Genomic DNA, 6,504 nt, shown 5'->3' on the forward strand with positions numbered 1-6,504 from the left:
AGGACCCTTGAAATTTTGTGACCCTACCTCTCGCTCCCTCACTCCAAAGAAAATATTGTACCAAAGCAAAGCAACACACTCCTTCACTCATCTCCTACTACACACACGTAAGTAAACAAACAATTTCAACGCAGGTTGCAGCTGGTGTGCGTGCGTGGTGAGCGCGCAAGGGTTTAAGTGTGTGTGTGTCGTTCTTTATTTGTGTGCGCGGAGTCATAGTGTTGTGCTTAAAACATATAGATTAAGAATGAATCTAGAAATTTTTATCGTTTTGTTTTAGTTAACATATTTTTATATATTTGGTTTGAAATGTGATAATTCTCGAGTTGATATTTATATAAAAAATATTAAAAGTTTGATTTCACTTAAATGAAAGTTTGCTTTACTTTGTCCTCAAATCTAGTTGTAGTATGTATCCATAATTGTAGTTAGAGTTGTCATTTATCGCAATGGTATATAAAGAAATAGTTATGTTTAAGTGCGGATGGCAGGAACTTAGCAGCATGCGATTTTGGCGTTTCAAACATGCTGCCCAAAAAGCTTATTTGAGCGACTCTGTAGATCGTCATACGATTTAATATATAAATAAGGAAATAAACCTTTCTCCACGATTAAAGTAACTCCCACCCACTCTCTCGTTTATGTTACTGTTTGGAAAATAATGCAACCTTCTTATGTTTGTTATGTAGTTGGCCACAAAAAAAAGATATTACGAAAAAGAACGAAAATAAAAAAGTGACGATCGTCAGACGAATTCAAGGGCAAGATTTACCATGTATTGTATTTTAATATTAAAAAAGTACAAGTTAAATGTTATGTATGTTTATTTGTGGAAATTGAATACAGTTCGATATAAGTACAGGCAAAGTGAAGTTTACGTTGTTTTGTAAATACAGTTCCACGTAAAATACCATTTACCAAATACTAAGTAAACAATTACTCTTACCCTTTTCTCTGTCTTTACCTGTGTCTCTGTTGTTTTTGTTCTGTCTCTGCCTGTCCTATCTTTTTGTCAACATACATAATACATATAATCTCATTTTAATCTCTTTAATGGGTAGCCTGGGTCAACATTCACGCAAAGCCAAAGGCCACGCCCAGTTGTTAAGTTAAATGATTTGGTTAAATTGAATATTTATTTCTCTAAATTTCAAAAGATATAGATGTGATTATGTATATAACAAAATCATTTAAATCACTACAGTACCTTTAAGATTTTTCGCACAAATCTTTTCTATTTATTAGTTATTTAGTATATGATACGTGAAGAGTAATGCCTGTTTTATTTTAACTGGTTTAATCTTTATACATACATACATACATAAAATCACACCTCTTTCCCGGAGGGGTAGGCAGAGACTACCTCTTTCCACTTGCCACGATATCTGCATACTTCCATCGCTTCATCCACTCGGCGGTTTCGGGTACTTTTGACCTGATCCTTTACCAGGACACTTTTCTATTCCTGTAACTACATCGTCTTTCACATCTCAACATTCTCTTATCACGCTGTTCCTTACCCGGTCACTCAATTTCACACCCATCATACTCCTTAACGCTCTCATTTCCACTGCATTTATTCTGCTTTCGTACTTCTTTTGCCATACCCAACTTTCACTCCCATACATTAATGTCGAAACCAACACGCCCCTATGCACAGCCAGCCGAGCCAAGCGGTAGTAGTTATAATTAGATTTAAGTGATTGTATCCAATTTGGAAAATTATTCTATTCTATTCTATATTCAACACCAGAAAAACCACAGAATTTTTTTTAGTCATAAAAAAAGAAAACTTGTTATTGATGAGAATATGAAAAAAAGTAATTTTTCCAGACGTACCTACATATCTAGCTAGATCGATTTTTGTCCCAATCTGTAATTATACAACAAATTTCAATGAAATCATTGAAAGTATTTTGAATACGTAAGTACAATTTTTTTATCAAATATTGCTCGTTTAATAGTATAGGATATTATTATTAACCAACGCTTCGTTCTTATTAAACTTAAATAACAATAATCGGAACGTATAAATTAACTTGAAATTTTGATCTAAATCGAGTAAGCGCACAACACTAGTCTAAGTTGTCACTTCGTTTCGGTGTAATCATCGGTACTTTCGGCTGAAGTTATCTCGTCTTCTATTTTTTGTTTTCTTTGGTTTTTGTTATAGTTTCTTATTTTCCGTGTATTGGTGACTCTCACTGTGAATTTGCGTTGACAATTATCTTGGGTTATTGTCATTAAGTTTTATTTCTGTGATTGTTTATCTCGAAAAGTTTGGACAAAGTTTGTGCTTGGGAGTGGCGGTGTGTGAGTGCGCGTGTTGTCATGTCTGAGAAAAACTTTTTGTGCCTTACTTTAATCTGATCGGAAAGAAACTGGTGCTGTTTTAGAAAATGGAAGCAAGCGTAGTGGGTGAGTACCTATCTAGTGAAGGGAAGGTTTGGTGTAGTGAAGAGTGTTGCGTCGGCGGCGGACCTTGAGGTCGCAGCAGTAACTTGTGATGCAACGAGGCCCTGGCTAGCCGCAGCCGGCAGGTCGCACAGGTCGGCGCCGCCAGAATTTTCACCACGACGCTATCTTATCAGTTGCTTGTGTACACAGTTGTGATAAAATTAGTACTATCCGCTTTTCTCTTGGGCTTAAGCAACAATATCCATCTTAAACGTAATATGTACAGGTATAATGAACTAGATTATTTCATGTTTAACAAAACATTATACCAAAATGACCTTTAAAGCAGCAAAGTTTTATGTACAGGTAAAACTTTATGTTTAAATTTTTATAATTTATACATGAATGATTTACCTTTGTATTTACCTAGTAGGTATGGTAATAAGGTAATGTCCAGTTTCAATAAGAGATCTTCTTTTATTAATAATATTTATGGTTCACCCCGCAAGGGATATAGACGTGATTATATGTATGTATGTATTTATGGTTCACTCTTTTGTTTTGCACATAAACAAAACAATTTATATTCCAGAAATTAAACTGATTATTAAAATTGTATGGAAACACAGCACGTAACTGAGCACAACATATAAGATGTTGGTAACATGACTCCAGTAGATATTGAACCAAATGGCTGAGAATAGTATCCTAATTAAATGCAGTGATAAGAGAGAAAAAAAAAAAATTATTCTCTAGGCAAACTTATTATAATTTAAGTAATTTTCTTAAATTGATGGAGTCTCATTGTAATTTAGTTCTCAGTTCAGCTTAATAATGATATTTTAACCAAAATGAAAGTTTGTTTGTTTGTCCATCTTTCATGTCAAAATCACTAAACTGATCTACATGAAATTAAGCATACAGAAAGTGTGGAATATGAAGAAAGGACATTGGGTACATTTAATTTGAACAGAGCCACGAGCTTGTCCCAACTAATCTTATAGATGCTAGTGCCTTAATTTTATCAAGGTATATACATCTAGGCCTTCCCACTCCTACCTTTCTATACAAACTCCTTGCTTTTTATATGTGGCGTTGAATTTATTGCTTTTTGAAAATGGCGCCCTATTGATTGAGTGAAGCTGTGGGTATAGGCTCGTTAAAGATTAAAACTATTTCCGCGAGACACATCAATACCATATCAACACACTATTGACTCATTTATATTTTGCAGACATTGCTTCGATAAGAAACAAAAGCATCCCTAGCTGTGCTGTCACCTGCATTCTATATTGAGGCAGAGTTTTGCAATGAGACGCACCTTAAGTTTAAACTAAAATTTTCATCCAAAATGTCAGATCAAGATCTGAATTCCGAGAGAACACAATTTGTGACAAGAAATTAGAAGAAGTGCAATCATCACTGTTTTAGATCAAATATATATTGAGGTGACTATATGTAGCAATGCCTCAACTTAAACAACTGTAAATGTATAATTTTCACTATTGTAGTAGTTAGAATTGGTATTGTGCAATGAGAATATCATTCAATAAATAAATAAAATAATGAAACCTAAACAGACTTTTACCTGAATAAAAGGCAAAAGCTACTTGTTTTTCACTTAATATAATATCATTGCTTCCATGCTTGCCTGGCATGGAAGATGAGCAAAGTGCTTACTTGCCAGATACTTTTCCTTCTAGTTATTGGCCCCAACTAGCCTGTCAAGTATAAAAATTTTATATGTGTGTTTGGGACTTTTAAACTATATATATATATATATAAAATTATATTAGGCCAGCAAGAGAGCAATAACAAAAGATCCTTGGATGTAAAGGCAATATGTTTTGAAACTAATTAAATTAGTTTCAAAGACTGCCACAACAAGGCTATAACGGATCATAGATTTTTTGAATTAAACATGTAATTTTTTAAATCAATGTAGTGCACTTAGCAATCTTTGGAGGGGTTTTTATAATTTAGTTGTTTATTATATGTATGCAAGATACAATTTTTGTTAACTGAAGCACTTCTATTGTGTTATGTATGCTTCTTGCAGCAACACGTTGTATATCTTTTCTACATATATCATCCATTTTTAATCTATGTGAATGATGAATGTTAGCCATCACCGAACAGTAGCTCCGATTTCTCATTAAGTAATTCTGTGATTGCTTAATCCGAAGGCTGCAGAACAACATAAGTAGCACAGCACCGATTCGCTGAATATTGGGCGAATTGCATAAGGTGCGCGCGCGCATGAGACCCGATCCTCTGCGCGCACGCACCAATTGCGGCGAAGAAAGCTGGCTGCGCGGGAAACCGAGCCGGATCATGTTCTTCCTTATGAAACGGAGAACCGGCCGCGCGGCACATCGCTATGTCGCGTTTAATTGCAGTTCAAATCTTATCTTTATTTTAGTAAAAATCTATTATCCAAATTGATTTTTTGTTAGAAATGAAAAATCTTCGGCCCTTTCATGAAATTTGGCACAATAGATAAGAACAGAACTTTATTTTACGGATTGGTAAACTATTTTGATTTGACAACGTAAAAAGTGAACTAAAGTTATGCCCCTTATTGCCCTAAGAATAGAGCCATTCAATCTCATCCATATGCCTCAAATTAGAAGTTTGGAGTATGTTTATCAAGATGAAGATGATAAAAATTCTCAATCTTACGCTTAATGAACATGACTCCTTATACGACAACTATTTATACGAGAGCTGTGCTAATAGTTTTCAGAATGGAATATTTCCATTGTTCCTGTCATAATGAAATCTTTTAAATTGAAAACTCCTTGGTTTTAAAAATCGAATACCATGTAGATTTTACCCTATTTGACATGGCAACTTGTCAAATAAGCATATAACTACTTCGCGGTAGGGCTTTATCCGGTTAGTGGTAAAATTTGACTGCGATAGTATGCCTCACAAAATATCAAATGGAAGGTCGCAGTCAAATTTTGCAACTTATTACCATAGTTGTGACAATCGTAGTCAGTGGCGTGATGTCATGATGTTAATTCCACTCAATTGATTATTCCTAAACTAGTGGCTAATGTAATGACCATTGTCACAACGCCTAAAATAGTTCTAGCTGCTGGCGAGACTATCGTGAGAGCTTGTTTTAATGACACTACTGAATAAGGCCAGGGTTGAGATATTTAATTGGCTTAACCACATACCTACTGCCAATATGAACTTCAAAGTATACTTAAATTACATTATTTTATCCCTACCTAATTCTTTCTATTGTAAATTGTATTATATGCACTTTAATATACTTGTCATCAAAGTCAATCCAGTCATTACCTTTGCGATTTGTTTTATTACATTTTGTGTTGTATATCTTTCTTGTGTGCTAATAAAAATATTATGATAATGAATAAGCTGTGCCTGACGATTATTACGAAATTTATAAAGTTTTGTCAATTATTGTTTTTATGTTCTACCGTCCGGCTACAGGGGCCGAAATGCTGGCGGCCTGTAAGTCATCCTCTCCACATTCCACTCGCTCTTTTCAATTGATGAATGTCCCAAAGCATCACATTTGCGTGAACCCGTCGCCTCTGATATTCTCTCATTTAGGTAGCTAACAATCGTTCGTTCATATAACGCCCTATCCATGTAATTACATAAAATTATCTTTAGGTTTATGTATTTCCTCACTGGTCTTGCCGGAGTGCGGCACGATCGGCGGGCGCGACGGTAACCGATAAGGTTTCATTAATACCTCTGCACCGGAGTCATTCACCAAGTTGCCACATTACGGCGGATCGCGTCAGCTACGGGTTGTTAAGTAGGCCCGCGGGTTTCCGGTGTCTGCCTCGCAGTAGCTTATGTAATTATGACAACCGATAAGCACTGGTGGCTATAGTTGTGGCGCTAAAGATCCGTAATGGATTATGTGACGAGAGGGCATACTTGACTAGATAACATGACTGTTAAAGTGATATTCAAGTAACAGTTAGTTGGATATATAGTCTAGATCATAGCGGCCGAGGGTACAACGGATACACAAATATGCTAGAGTCTAAATCAGTTGCTACTCATGATGAAGTTTATACTAAGGATTTCTAATTCTATCCTCAATTTCATCACATT

The 6,504-nt window shown here is 35.2% G+C and overlaps 1 long non-coding RNA gene across 1 annotated transcript; it reads left to right on the top strand.

Moving 5' to 3' along the window:
- The first annotated feature begins 2,079 nt into the window (after positions 1 to 2,079).
- On the top strand, positions 2,080 to 3,974 carry LOC106135325 (uncharacterized). The gene is made up of 2 exons (XR_009657285.1): positions 2,080 to 2,418; positions 3,632 to 3,974. It is a non-coding gene; the product is annotated as an uncharacterized LOC106135325 (long non-coding RNA).
- The last annotated feature ends 2,530 nt before the right edge of the window (positions 3,975 to 6,504 follow it).

This window comes from Amyelois transitella, chromosome 20 (genome assembly GCF_032362555.1).
Source record: "Amyelois transitella isolate CPQ chromosome 20, ilAmyTran1.1, whole genome shotgun sequence".
In the NCBI taxonomy this organism is placed as follows: Eukaryota; Metazoa; Arthropoda; class Insecta; order Lepidoptera; family Pyralidae; genus Amyelois; species Amyelois transitella.